Raw genomic sequence first — 14,845 nt, forward strand, 5'->3', positions numbered from 1 at the left:
AGAGAGTTAGCGGCATGGGTAACGTTAGCAATAGCAGGTGGTGCTAGTGGAGCGGTGCGAGTGGTAATACGAGAGAGAGAGAAGGTGCGAATCTGGTAACAAATGGAGGAAGACGAATTAATTCCCAAGAAAAACAGCACGGGGTCCATCGTCTGCCGGTGGTTTGGCTTCAGGCGGGAAGATGTTGAACAGACAACTGTAAAGTATGCGGCAAAAGCGTTGCTACAAAAAGTAGCAGCACTACTAATTTGTACCATCATTTGAAAAGTCACCCGCTAGAGAATGAAAAGTGCTTGAAACTCTGCATGTCAACATCTCGGGCTGGTGCCACACCCAACAAAATGCCAAAGCAACCAGCACTGACCCAATTGAGCCTGGTGTCTTCCATTTCCAGATCAACACTGTATGACAAAAATAGTCAACAACAGAAGGAGTTAACGTCCGCAGTAACCTACCACATAGCGAAGGACATACAAAACTTGATTTCCTATTATGCAGCTAATTTTTATTTTACAGTTTTTTAACCATATTGTGTGACATCATGCACAAAAGTACACTTTATTTGTTTTAAAATATTGTAGTGGCATTCTGTACAAAAAGTGCACTTTAATTTAGTGTTGTTTTGATATGTCATCTTAGGCCATGTCTACACTAAGTCGTTTAACCCCTTAAACGAATAATTATTTAGCCTAAGCCCCGTTTCAGCCACACTAAACCATCGTTTAAGGTCCCCCTCCTCGGACAAATTTTTACACAGGTAAGTCAGCCGTGTAATTCTTGAATCTCCAGCACTTAGCTTTGTATGGACTCATTGATCGTTTACGAAGTGAGTTCAGAGAGGAAGTGACGCCAGAAAGCCAGCACTCCACACAGAAAAAGGCATCAGAAAAAACGCGCCACAGGCAGCTTCTTGACAAAGATGGAGGCGAGTCATCCAGGCATGCCCGTGTTTCTCCTTCTTCTACATGTACAGGCGCTTTTGGAAATCACAAATCAATACCTTAAGAGAAGGAAACGGGAGATTGCAGCTATTTCGGATACAAAACTTCTCAGACGGCAAGATAACTTTCTAATGTCCGGGTCAGCTGTTTACCGAAAAACTTTGTCCCTTCCTCCCGTGGATGTGATGGTGATAGCCAGTGTGTGACTACAAATATTGCTTTATGGATGTGACTGTGAAATGGCCAGGCAGTGTGCATGATGCCCGCATCTTCGCTAACTCCGCCATTAGCGCGCAGCTGAAAGATGGAACCATCCCCTCGTGTCCCAAACAACTGCTGGAAGATGAAGATCTGCTCTCTGTTTTTCATTGGGGTGACCCAGCTTATCCCCTGACGCCATATCTCACGAAAGAATACCATAACGGCGGAGTCAACCCACAACAACAATACTTTGGGTATTCTCTGTCTCGATTAATTGTTGTAATTGTTGTAAAATGTTCTTTATCGCATTGTGTACTTCCTCATGTCGATTAAAGATTTGATCAATTTATGTCGTCTCAGGTGTGATTCACTACAATAGTGCCCCACAGCTCACTGGATTCTAGTTCATTGAAATACCACAACACTGGATATTGTTCAAAGGAGATACATTTTAATTTAAATACTTGCACACAAAACACAGCAAACAAATGTAAAATGCACAGCAAACTATTTACAATATACTGTAGCTTTTTTAAATAACTTCACAGTGAAGTAAAGTAATCTACTGGAAAGCAGATGGATGCTTATTTTATTTTTTATTCCTACACATGTGTACCGTATTTTCCGCACTATAAGGCGCACCTAAAACCCTCCAATTTTGTCAAAAGCTGACAGTGCGCCTTATAATCTGGTGTGCCTTATATATGGACCAATATTGAGCCACAACAAACCTAAACTTCATTTTCATAAAGTTTAGGTCTCGCAACTACGGTAAACAGCCGCCAACTTCTTTTTCCCCCGTAGAAGAAGACGTTCTTCTTCTATGGTAAGCAGCCGCCCCCGTAGAAGAAGAAGCGCGCGATGCATGCTGGGATATACAACGTTTCATTTCCATTTGTGTGTTTATGTAAAGACCCCAAAATGGCTCCTATTAAGAGACACGCTTACGACGCAGAGTTTAAACTCGAAGCGATCAGTCACGCAGTAGAACACGGATGACAGAAGGCGAACACACGTACATCAAGACAGGGAGACAGCGTCGGACGACATACGCCACTATCTGCCAGTGGATCGTAAATGCCTGGGCTGATATATCAGTCTCAACTGTGGTCCGAGCTTTCAGGAGGGCAGGAATTGTCACTGAACTGCTAGACAACAGCAGCGACACTGACTCGATTAATGACGACTTAGACGAGACGGCGCCTGTTGGATGCCGTATTCGCCCAACTGTTTAATTCAGACACTGAAGAAGAAGAATTAGAGCGATTCGTGGATGAGGAATAACTTCATAAAGTGAGCTTTACATGTTTATTTTGTGTGTTGTGTTGTGTGACATTAACGTTTGAGCAACGTTGAGTTATTGATATTGTTATTGCTCTGCACTATTTCGAGTTTTACTATATTGTGATTGCACTAACATTTGATATACCGTAACACGAGTAAATCAGCTGTTTATTAATTTTGGGAGTTAACAGAGTTGTCAGAACGCTGGTTTGTAATCTATTAATAAAGTTTGACTGACATATCTGACTGTTTTGTTGACATTCCCTTTAGCGCAGCTCCATCAAATGGATGCATAGGTGCGCCTCATAATCCGGCGGTGCGCCTTATATATGAACAAAGTTTTGAAATATGCCATTCATTGAAGGTGCGCCTTATAATACGGTGCGCCTTATATATGAACAAAGTTTTGAAATATGCCATTCATTGAAGGTGCGCCTTATAATACGGTGCGCCTTATAGTGCGGAAAATACGGTACCAAGTCGAATTGCGCCGGTGGACAGAAGGGGGCGGTGGTCTTAAAGGGTGGCATTGTTGTGTGTGGACACGGATAAGGTTAGATGTGATTTACCCTGGATAACCCAAGTGTAAACGGGGCCTTAGTGACATCATGCACAAAAGTGCACTAATCCCTTGTTTTAAAATGTCTGTGACAATCTTGCACTTTCTGTTTTGAAATGACATGAATGTTTGTGCCACTGCTTAATAAACACAGTTTTGGTAAATTGACTTAGTTGTGATTTCCCTCTCTGCATGAAATTTTATAATTTGCATATATTAATGCAGTATGAACAATAATGTTTTAATGTAGACACATAGAATCACCATACTGGTGTGATTATATGCATCAAGGGTTAATTCAAGGCTAAGGCAAAATATCGAGATATATCGCGTATCGTGACATATGGCCTAAAAAATAACGAGCTATTAATAAAAGGCCATATCGCCCAGCCCTATTTGACAGCCTTAGTTACACATCTTTACACATAATCGTTTTTATTACACACGGGTGTTTTCCATTCAGTTTAATTAGCTATAACTCATCAACGTCACCTGCTATCTTCCAGGAAAGGGAAGCAATGGCGCCTCACAGCCGCGAAATAAATACACGGATGCATGTTATTAGTTTTCCACGTTTAAAAAACCCCAACAAATATGACATAATCCATCGTCAGGGCCATATTGGTGCATTGCTGGACTATAAAATGGTGGGTAAAGCCAGCAGTGTGTTGTGCAAGGTTTCACTAATAAACTGGTTAGTTGAGCTTTCCTCAGTGACGAGTGTGTGTTTACAGAAAAGCGAGAGGCGGTAATTAGCGAAAATATGTTCGGGAATGTTTGCAAGCGAAACCGAAGAAGATGTCAATTTAGTAACAATTATTACCTGGACGTTGCTTGTCTGGAGGCGACACCGTGTTGTGATCGTCTCACCCAGCCAGGAAATTGATGTTCTCGACGACAAAACGAGACGGTTAATCTCCTGGTTGTTATTCGTCTTGCGTCCCGTCGTGTGGAGGCTGTGTGTGGCGGCGGAGCTCACCGCGAGGATCCGTCCTCCACTTCGAGGCGGCTTCCGAAACTGACGCTTTACTGCCTTCCCTTTCCTTCCTCCGCTCGGTTGCCTCAACTACATGATGTTGCGACTGGCACGGGGGTGTTAGCCAATGACTTTGCTAGGGGCGGGACTTCCGGAGACAGATAGGGAAGTGATGTTATTGATAGGAAGTAAGGCGTTCGAGTATTGCCGGGAAAAGAGGGAGACTAAACAGAAGGACATTGACGTTACCTGCACCTTATGTCAGTGTTTTTCAACCTTTTTTGAGCCAAGGCACATTTTTTGCGTTGAAAAAAATCCAGAGGCACACCACCAGCAGAAATCATTAAAAAACAACACTCAGTTGACAGTAAAAAGTCGTTGTCACAATTTTCTGATATGAATTCAAACCATAATCAAGCATGCATCACTATAGCTCTTGTCTCAAAGTAGGTGTACTGTCATGACCTGTCACATCACACCGTGACTTATTTTGAGTTTTTTGGTGTTTTCCTGTGTGTAGTGTCTTGCGCTCCTATTTTGGTGGCTTTTTCTCCTTTTATGGTATTTTCCTGTAGCAGTTTCATGTCTTCCTTTCAGCGAAATTTCCCGCATCTACTTTGTTTTAGCAGTCAAGAATATTTCAGTTGTTTTTCATCATTCTTTGTCGGTTGTCATGTCATGTTCGGATGTACATTGTGGACGCGTCTTTGCTCCACAGCAAGTCTTTGCTGTCCTCCAGCATTCTGTTTTTGTTTACTTAGTAGCCAGTTCAGTTTTAGTTTTGTTCTCCATAGCCTCCCCTAAGCTTCAATGCTTTTTCTTAGGGGCACTCACCTTTTGTTTATTTTTGGTTGAAGCATTAGACACCTTTTTACCTGCACACTGCCTCCCTCTGTTTCCGACATCTACAAAGCAATTAGCTACCTGCTGCCACCTATTTATATGAAAGAGTATTATACAGTTACTCTGCCGAGCTGTAGACAGCACAGACACTCAACAACAACACATAATTTGCAGACTATATTTACTGGTTTGCTAAAAATATTTTGAATCTCACGCCACACTAGTTTGCCACGGCACAGTGGTTGAAAAACACTGCCTTATGTAACATGCATCCAGAGACTGTTTACCACCTGTTTTGGACTTGCACTCGATCACTGTGGCAGGGCATCTGTCGTTTCCTCCTGGACAATTTTCATGACAAATTTGTGCTTTGTTTTAAAGATGTGCTATTTGGATTTACACTGTATGAAAAAAAAACGTGAAAATTAATTTGACCACCTACTCATTGGCCTAGTGGTTAGAGTGTCCGCTCTGAGATCGGTAGGTTGTGAGTTCAAACCGAGTCATACCAAAGACTATAAAAATAGGACCCATTACCTTCCTGCTTGGCACTCAGCATCAAGGGTTGGAATTGGGGGTTAAATCACCAAAATGATTCCCGGGCGCGGCTAATGCTGCTGCTCACTGCTCCCCTCACCTCCCAGGGTGTGAACAAGGGGATGGGTCAAATGCAGAGGACTTAACTTAACCTTATTATACTATTGGCTAAGTTTTATATTCATAAATGTAAGTTTCTCAACACCCGACCTGTTTTTTTGTGCCTTTAAAAAACAATTAGAACTCTACTTTAAAACGCTCTTATATAAATATATATATATATATATATATATATATATATATATATATATATATATATATATATATATATATATATATATATATATATATATATATATATATATATATATGTATATAGCATTCTATTTTATTTACTTTATTGAGTTTACAACCCCCTGGCACTGTTTTGTACTGTTTCTGTACTTGTTTTGTTTATTATTTCTTGATCGTATGTTCATATTATAAATAAAGGTTTATACAATTTAAAAAAAAAAAAGAGGGAGACACAAGACAATAAAGACCAGACAAACAAATAAGTCGTATGAGCCTACATTCCTGGTTTATTACAACACGATCCCGAATTAGAACCATTCAACACATGAGTCTGTGTAATTCAATGGCGAATTGAAATACAAAAAATAAAAACCGTTAAAAAAAAAGTGTCTCCAAGAGACTAATTAGTGGTTTGGAATGTTAGCAAGCGTTTGACAGCAGTATCACTTGACTCGTGAGACATCACCGCTCAGATTGCTATTTTGCCTTTCAGCGAAGAGAAGGGCGGTGATTGACAAGATTTTCGACCAATAGTAGCTAGGTCTATTGAACGAGCAAACCAATTATATCGCTTGAAGGCGTTGGACCGTCAACGCTGGCTAATAATTTGATTGACACTCACTTAAACCAATCAGACATTACTACTGTCGAAACAGTTCCACTGCATGCTGTCATGTTTTCATTTGGTGGAGTTATTAGTCTATATTATTATTCCTTGTTTTTTTAAATAATTTATTTAACTTTATACATTACCTGTTTTTGATAACCGGACTGTCTGATTGTGGCGGTCAACTCCCTGTACGATCAGTGTCAGAGCTTGGTTCGCATTGCCGGCAGTAAGTCGGACACGTTTCCGGTGAGGGTTGGACTCCGCCAAGGCTGCCCTTTGTCACCGATTCTGTTCATAACTTTTATGGACAGAATTTCTAGGCGCAGTCAAGGCGTTGAGGGGATCCGGTTTGGTGGCTGCAGGATTAAGTCTCTGCTTTTTGCAGATGATGTGGTCCTGATGGCTTCATCTGGCCAGGATCTTCAGCTCTCACTGGATCGGTTCGCAGCTGAGTGTGAAGCGACTGGGATGAGAATCAGCACCTCCAAGTCCGAGTCCATGGTTCTCGCCCGGAAAAGGGTGGAGTGCCATCTCCGGGTTGGGGAGGAGATCTTGCCCCAAGTGGAGGAGTTCAAGTACCTCGGAGTCTAGTTCACGAGTGAGGGAAGAGTGGATCGTGAGATCGACAGGCGGATCGGTGCGGCGTCTTCAGTAATGCGGACGCTGTATCGATCCGTTGTAGTGAAGAAGGAGCTGAGCCGGAAGGCAAAGCTCTCAATTTACCTGTCGATCTACGTTCCCATCCTCACCTATGGTCATGAGCTTTGGGTTATGACCGAAAGGACAAGATCACGGGTACAAGCGGCCGAAATGAGTTTCCTCCGCCGGGTGGCGGGGCTCTCCCTTAGAGATAGGGTGAGAAGCTCTGTCATCCGGGGGGAGCTCAATGTAAAGCCGCTGCTCCTCCACATCGAGAGGAGCCAGATGAGGTGGTTCGGGCATCTGGTCAGGATGCCACCCGAGCGCCTCCCTAAGGAGGTGTTTAGGGCACGTCCGACCGGTAGGAGGCCACGAGGAAGACCCAGGACACGTTGGGAAGACTATGTCTCCCGGCTGGCCTGGGAACGCCTCGGGATCCCCCGGGAGGAGCTGGACGAAGTGGCTGGGGAGAGGGAAATCTGGGCTTCCCTGCTTAGGCTGCTGCCCCCGCGACCCGACCTCGGATAAGCGGAAGAAGATGGATGGATGGATGGACATTACCTGTTTTTGATAACCGTACAAATGACACTCAACAACAAACCACACAAAACACTTCCAGTGACGACAACAAACCACCAAAAAGCAACATGAAGAAGAATATATTTCCGGGATTCATTCAGATAAATAAATTAGACTTAGACTTAGACAAACTTTATTGATCCACAAGGGAAATTGTACCACACAGTTGCTCAGTTACAAAGGATAGAAAGGGTAAGTATGGAAAGGATAATGCAGGTATAAAGTAGACTAAAATGTACCATAGTATCAATATAAATATGTAATATATACATATTATATATACAGTATATAATATATACTGATATATTATATTATTATATTACAAATACAATATTATTATATTTATATGGCAATAAATACTGATAAAGTTGAGGAATGCTCATCAAACACTTATTTGGAGCTTGATTGGATGATTGGGGATAAAAACAGCTTCCCAAAAAATGCTCAGTCTTTCACAAGAAAGGATGGGGCGAGGTACACCCCTTTGTCCACAACTGCGTGGGGTGTATCGGAGAGGTCCATTGATCGCTGACTTTGTGGAGTGGTCTCAGGCAAACCATCTGCTCCTTAATGTGTACCAAGTGATCGACTTCAAGAAGAAAATTACCCCAGTGGAACCCATCAACAACCAGGGCCGGGAGGTGGCAGTAGTGGGGCAGTACAAGTACCTGGGAGTCCACTCGAACAGCAGACTGGACTGGAAGGACAACAGCAAAGCTGTATACAAGAAGGGTATGAGCGGACTCTTTTTCATGAGGAAGCTTTGGTCCTTTAATGTGTGGAGCAAGCTGTTGGAGATCTTTTTTCCAGTCTGTTGTGGCCAGTGCCCTGTACTTTGCAGTGGTTGGTTGGGGGAGCATGGCAGTACCAGCAAAAGGGACTTAAACCGTATTGACAAACTGATCCGGACAGTCGGCCAAACAATTGCCATCATGGACAATCCTGCCCACCCACTCCACCAGACAATTGAGGGACGGCGGAGCTCATACTCCAACAGGCTCCTTCAGCTTTGTTCCCACACTGTGCGATTCAAGAACTCCTTCATTCCGTACTCCATTCAGCTGTATAATCACTCGCCATACAGCAATAGATGATATCTGTATATTACCTGACCGCTTCTATGTTAGCTACCTCTCTTTGTTTATAATGTATTTTTTCTGCTGGATCTACTCTCTATTTTATGCTGCCCTTTTTTTTTTGCTGCAGCTGTTACATAAACTGTAATATTGTACATGGTAATTGGGATTTGTTATATATTGTATATACTATATAAAAATACCATATAATAATATAACATATCAGTATATATTACATACTGTATATATAATATGTAAATATTACATACAGTATATGGTAGATTTTATATTGCTACTATGGAAATTTTTGGTCTACTTTATACCTGCATTATCCTTTCCATCCATACCCTTTCAATCCTTTGTAACTGAGCTACTGTGTGGAACAATTTCCCTTGTGGATCAATAAAGTTTGTCTAAGTCTTAGTCTAAGTCTAAGTTTCAGTGGTCAGAGTATGATTTGTCAATAAATGTTCTTTTCTTTTTCATATTATACTTTTCCCACCTACAAGTCAGCCCACGATCTTGTCTTTAACGAGCATCTTCCGCTTCTGGTGACAGGAATATATAATAATCTGTTCTGCAGAATAGTAATTTTCATTTTTGTATATGAAATATGAAATTATTGATTTTTTATCATATGAAATATATAATGTAAATCCAACCGTTTTCACATATCATTGTTGCTATTCGACACCGAAAAATAACACGTTTTTGGAAAGTAAAGTAAAAAAAAAAGTATTTTATTTTATTTCATTCATTTGTATATGGAAATAGATATGGGGGGAAATGACCGTTTATTCGAATTTTATGTTAAAAATCCCCCCCAAAAATAGAAAAACAAAGTGTTTGTATTTGTTTGGTGTCGAAAAGCAATAACATCTAAAACATTATGATTTTCATTCATATAACAAAAGTCAAAATACCGGGCAACATAAACGGAGAAAACGACCAAAAATGTGTTGTTTTTTTTTACATTTTGATGGATGTATTTTGACACAGGAAAGTTTTATTTTCAAAGTAAAAGCGGGGATACTGTTGTATCTTTAAGTCTAGCACATACTTGCCAACCGTCCCGAATTTTCCGAGAGACTCCCGAAATTCAGCGCCTCTCCCGAAAACCTCCCGGGACAAATATTCTCCCGAAAATCTCCCGATTTTCAGCCGGAGCTGGAGGCCACGCCCCCTCCAGCTCCATGCGGACCTGAGTGAGGACAGCCTTTTTTCACATCCGCTTTCCCACGATACAAACAGTGTGCCTGCCCAATCACGTTATTCCATACGAGGCGTCCGGCATACCGCCGATGAACATGGTGCAGATGGAGAAGATCTTCTCGGCGTCTGTGCTGGCGCACACGTTGCCAACGCCGACGCCGGTCAGGGTGCTGAGGGTGAAGTAGAGGGCAGCGATGTACGAGCTGCGCACCGACGGGCCGCCGACCGTGTTGTTGACATAGGGCATCTCCAGGTGTTTGCCCAGCTCATGGAGCCATCCTTGGGGAAGAGACGGGAGGACAACAGGGTGACAAGAACTAAATCATCCAGACTAGAGATAAATTGTATTATGATGTTTATCTTACCCAAAATTGAATATATTTGTTAATTCAAAAAAAACAAACTAAATACATTTTTACTATATTTTGCTAAAAACATCAAAATTAATTGTATTTTTATTTTTATTTTTTCTGACTCCTTATTACATCCAGCCATAGAATTATACATTAAAATAAACATATTTGAAATAATTAATTTTAAATGATCATAATAATTCATTTAAAGTGACCATATTTAATTATTAAAATAATTGCTTGTTTATCAACAACTTTAGCATTTTATTCATTACATTTTGAAGCTCTCAGAAGCTTATGTTATATTCCTTAAGATTTATTTATGCAAGTTTGAAGTATCAATTATTGAAACACAGTTTTGTTTGCATATTTTCAGGATGTAGATATATATACATATATCCCCAACCACGCCCCCGCCCCAACCCCGACCGCCTTCCTGAAGATACAGTTGTGGTCAAAAGTTTACATACGTAAAGAACATAATGTCATGGCTCTCTCTCTCTCTCTTTCGCTCTCTTTCTCTCGCTCTCTCGACTTCAGTTAACATGGAAGTATTATCAGCTGACGAGCCCATACAATCTGTGATGGTATGGGGGTGTATTAGTGCCCAAGGCATGGGTAACTTACACATCTGTGAAGGCACCATTAATGCTGAAAGGTTTGGAGCAACATATGTCGCCATCCAAGCAATGTTATCATGGACGCCCCTGCTTATTTCAGCAAGACAATGACAAGCTACATGTTACAACAGCGTGGCTTCATAGTAAAATAATGTGGGTACTAGACTGGCCTGCCTGTATTATCTAGACCTGTCTCCCATTGAAAATGTGTGGCGCACATATGTTGGTATGGCGCACGGTATTTGCTCCACATAAACAATGCGCACATGGCTAATCAAAATAAAAGCCTGCCAGATTATTCCCTACTCTGCATCTGAGTCTTATTTTTGACCGAGCCTGACACACAGAATGTTACATTTTTGTTTCAAAAAATCATTAGTAGGGTGTATTCCATTAATAATTAGGGCCTGAGCAGCAAAAAGCTGCTAAGGCCGTATTGAAATTGCTTTGTTTATTATTATCCTCCAACTTTGATCACATTTATGAGGCCCTTAACATTCATGTAAACTCACCAATTTTTGCAGGTGCATCAAGTCTGGCGGAAATAAATAAATAAATAAATAAATATATATAAATAATTTAATAAAAAAAAAAAAAAAAAATATATATATATACTGTATGTATATATATATATATATATATATATATATATATATATATATATATATATATATATATATATATACACAAACCCCGTTTCCATATGAGTTGGGAAATTGTGTTAGATGTAAATATAAATGGAATACAATGATTTGCAAATCATTTTCAACCCATATTCAGTTGAATATGCTACAAAGACAACATATTTGATGTTCAAACTGATAAACATTTTTTTTTTTGCAAATACCGTAATCATTAACTTTTAGAATTTGATGCCAGCAACACGTGACAAAGAAGTTGGGAAAGGTGGCAATAAATACTGATAAAGTTGAGGAATGCTCATCAAACACTTATTTGGAACATCCCACAGGTGAACAGGCAAATTGGGAACAGGTGGGTGCCATGATTGGGTTTAAAAGTAGATTCCATGAAATGCTCAGTCATTCACAAACAAGGATGGGACGAGGGTCACCACTTTGTCAACAAATGCGTGAGCAAATTGTTGAACAGTTTAAGAAAAACCTTTCTCAACCAGCTATTGTAAGGAATTTAGGGATTTCACCATCTACGGTCCGTAATATCATCAAAGGGTTCAGAGAATCTGGAGAAATCACTGCACGTAAGCAGCTAAGCCCGTGACCTTCGATCCCTCAGGCTGTACTGCATCAACAAGCGACATCAGTGTGTAAAGGATATCACCACATGGGCTCAGGAACACTTCAGAAACCCACTGTCAGTAACTACAGTTGGTCGCTACATCTGTAAGTGCAAGTTAAAACTCTCCTATGCAAGGCGAAAATCGTTTATCAACAACACCCAGAAACGCCGTCGGCTTTGCTGGGCCTGAGGTCATCGAAGATGGACTGATACAAAGTGGAAAAGTGTTCTGTGGTCTGACGAGTCCACATTTCAAATTGTTTTTGGAAACTGTGGACATCGTGTCCTCCGGACCAAAGAGGAAAAGAACCATTCGGATTGTTATAGGCGCAAAGTTGAAAAGCCAGCATCTGTGATGGTATGGGGGTGTATTAGTGCCCAAGACATGGTAACTTACACATCTGTGAAGGCGCCTGTAATGCTGAAAGGTACATACAGGTTTTGGAGCAACATATGTTGCCATCCAAGCAATGTTACCATGGACGCCCCTGCTTATTTCAGCAAGACAATGCCAAGCCACGTGTTACATCAACGTGGCTTCATAGTAAAAGAGTGCGGGTACTAGACTGGCCTGCCTGTAGTCCAGACCTGTCTCCCATTGAAAATGTGTGGCGCATTTTGAAGCCTAAAATAGCACAACGGAGACCCCCGGACTGTTGAACAACTTAAACTGTACATCAAGCAAGAATGGGAAATAATTCCACCTGAGAAGCTTAAAAAATGTGTCTCCTCAGTTCCCAAACGTTTACTGAGTGTTGTAAAAAGGAAAGGCCATGTAACACAGTGGTGAACATGCCCTTTCCCAACTACTTTGGCATGTGTTGCAGCCATGAAATTCTAAGTTAATTATTATTTGCAAAAAAAATTAAGTTTATGAGTTTGAACATCAAATATCTTGTCTTTGTAGTGCATTCAATTGAATATGGATTGAAAAGGATTTGCAAATCATTGTATTCCATTTATATTTACATCTAACACAATTACCCAACTCATATGGAAACGGGGTTTGTACACACACACACACACACACACACACACACACACACACACACACACACACACACACACACACACACACACACACACACACACACACACACACACACACACACACACACACACACACACACACACACACACACACACACACACACACACACCAGCGGCACAATAGGTGTCCTGTTAGAAATAGGAAATTTGAGGTCTCTGTCCTCTTTGAACAACATAGTATAAAATGCTTGTTTGATAAGATATTACATGTCATATTGTAAACACTAGTGTTGCCTGCCTAATATATCATATGTCTATGTTGCTTAAATATATAAACTGTGTAGGACAACATGAAAATAAAACCTTGTTCAGAAGTAAATAAATACAATCTTGATGAGTAACAAATCTTAACATATCCTATAATACCATCCTATTGTATATTACAATTCAAAACAAATTTTGATGCAAATGGGCCCTAGTGTGTGAATGTGAGTGTGAGTGTGAATGTTGTCTGTCTATCTGTGTTGGCCCTGCGATGAGGTGGCGACTTGTCCAGGGTGTACCCTGCCTTCCGCCCGATTGTAGCTGAGATAGGCTCCAGCGCCCCCCGCGACCCTGAAGGGAATAAGCGGTAGAAAATGGATGGATGGATGGCTGTTTACAGTTTCTAAAAATAGGTGCCAGATTGACCAGTAGAGGGCGACAACGCTAGTAGTGATAAATCACATACAATGTTCGGTGTGTGAATGTTGTGTAATTTCTATACGTGTAAACATTTGTAGCTTATTGTGTGAATATATCAACACTAAACCTACTATTTTATTTATGTAAAATTCACAATGGTGGGTACAATTTTATGATTCATATTTTCAGTCTTACAAACCTAAATGAGGAATGAAAATGATTCAAAAGAAGGAGCATCAATCCAACAAAAACTGGAGCTTCTTTTTCTTAACTAGCCGCACACGCTGGAAACGAGTAGCAAGGGTAGAATAATGAATTTATTGACAGTGCAATGTGAAAGCCGATGTGTTTACTTTGCAATTAAGTAAACACAGTCGGCACTTTCTGACAAAACATCCACATTGCTATGTCCGGCCCCTGAGCCCATGGGCCCCATGAAACTACACTGTGTAGTTGATTAGCACTAGTTTACACCATAAATGGCAGCTAGGTTATTGTGATAGTCCATATCCCCTATCTCCACTGGCCAGGTGTGGCCTGTGGGCCTTGAATTTGACACATGTGGTCTAAATGCCTTAAATGACCATTGCAGTAATGACGGGAAACTAACAATGTTGCTTTTCAACCATTTCGATTTCTTTAGTATTTGCTGTGTAATTCTAATACAGTAACTACAAGTCGCAAGCAAAAAAAAAAATCTTGCAAGTGCAAAAACTTTGAATCAAAGAGTTTGTGCACTTTTGGGTGGACATCCAGCCCCTGTTTTCCAAGTTAGAACGTTTCTTTCCACCAGAACATCCTCTGTTTTCAGGTCAACTCCCCCCTTGTAAGAAGAAAATATTTTGTGTGGCTGTAAATAGTATTATTTTTCTATAAAACTGTTAAGTATACCTCTGCATAACATTGTAAGCCTATGAACATTAAAGGAAACAACACACCGGTCTTTCCTCGTCTCCCACTGAGGCAAAAAAAGCATGTTACCCTCCTGGAATCGCATTGTTGAAAGAAGTTGGAGAACAAGATGGTAAGTATATATTTTTAAGATTGCATTCAAAACATAAACATACAGCAATACATCCTTTTTTTTTTTTTTTTTAGGAAAGACAAGGTTAAATAAATACAATTATTTAGCATCTCGAGCCACACTCCATTCCAGAAGATGGCGGTAATGCTCACTAAAACAAACGAAG

General features: G+C 40.6%; 1 protein-coding gene across 1 annotated transcript in view; it reads right to left on the minus strand.

Moving 5' to 3' along the window:
- The window catches only part of abhd17b (abhydrolase domain containing 17B, depalmitoylase), a 42,971-nt gene extending 38,848 nt beyond the window's left edge, over positions 1 to 4,123 (minus strand). Inside the window, exon 1 of the mRNA XM_061980563.1 lies at positions 3,809 to 4,123. The gene's annotated coding sequence lies outside the window, so the exon portion shown is untranslated. The remainder of the gene's footprint in view (positions 1 to 3,808) is intronic.
- Between the last annotated feature and the right edge of the window lie 10,722 nt (positions 4,124 to 14,845).

This window comes from Nerophis lumbriciformis, linkage group LG20, assembly GCF_033978685.3.
Source record: "Nerophis lumbriciformis linkage group LG20, RoL_Nlum_v2.1, whole genome shotgun sequence".
Lineage (NCBI taxonomy): Eukaryota > Metazoa > Chordata > Actinopteri > Syngnathiformes > Syngnathidae > Nerophis > Nerophis lumbriciformis.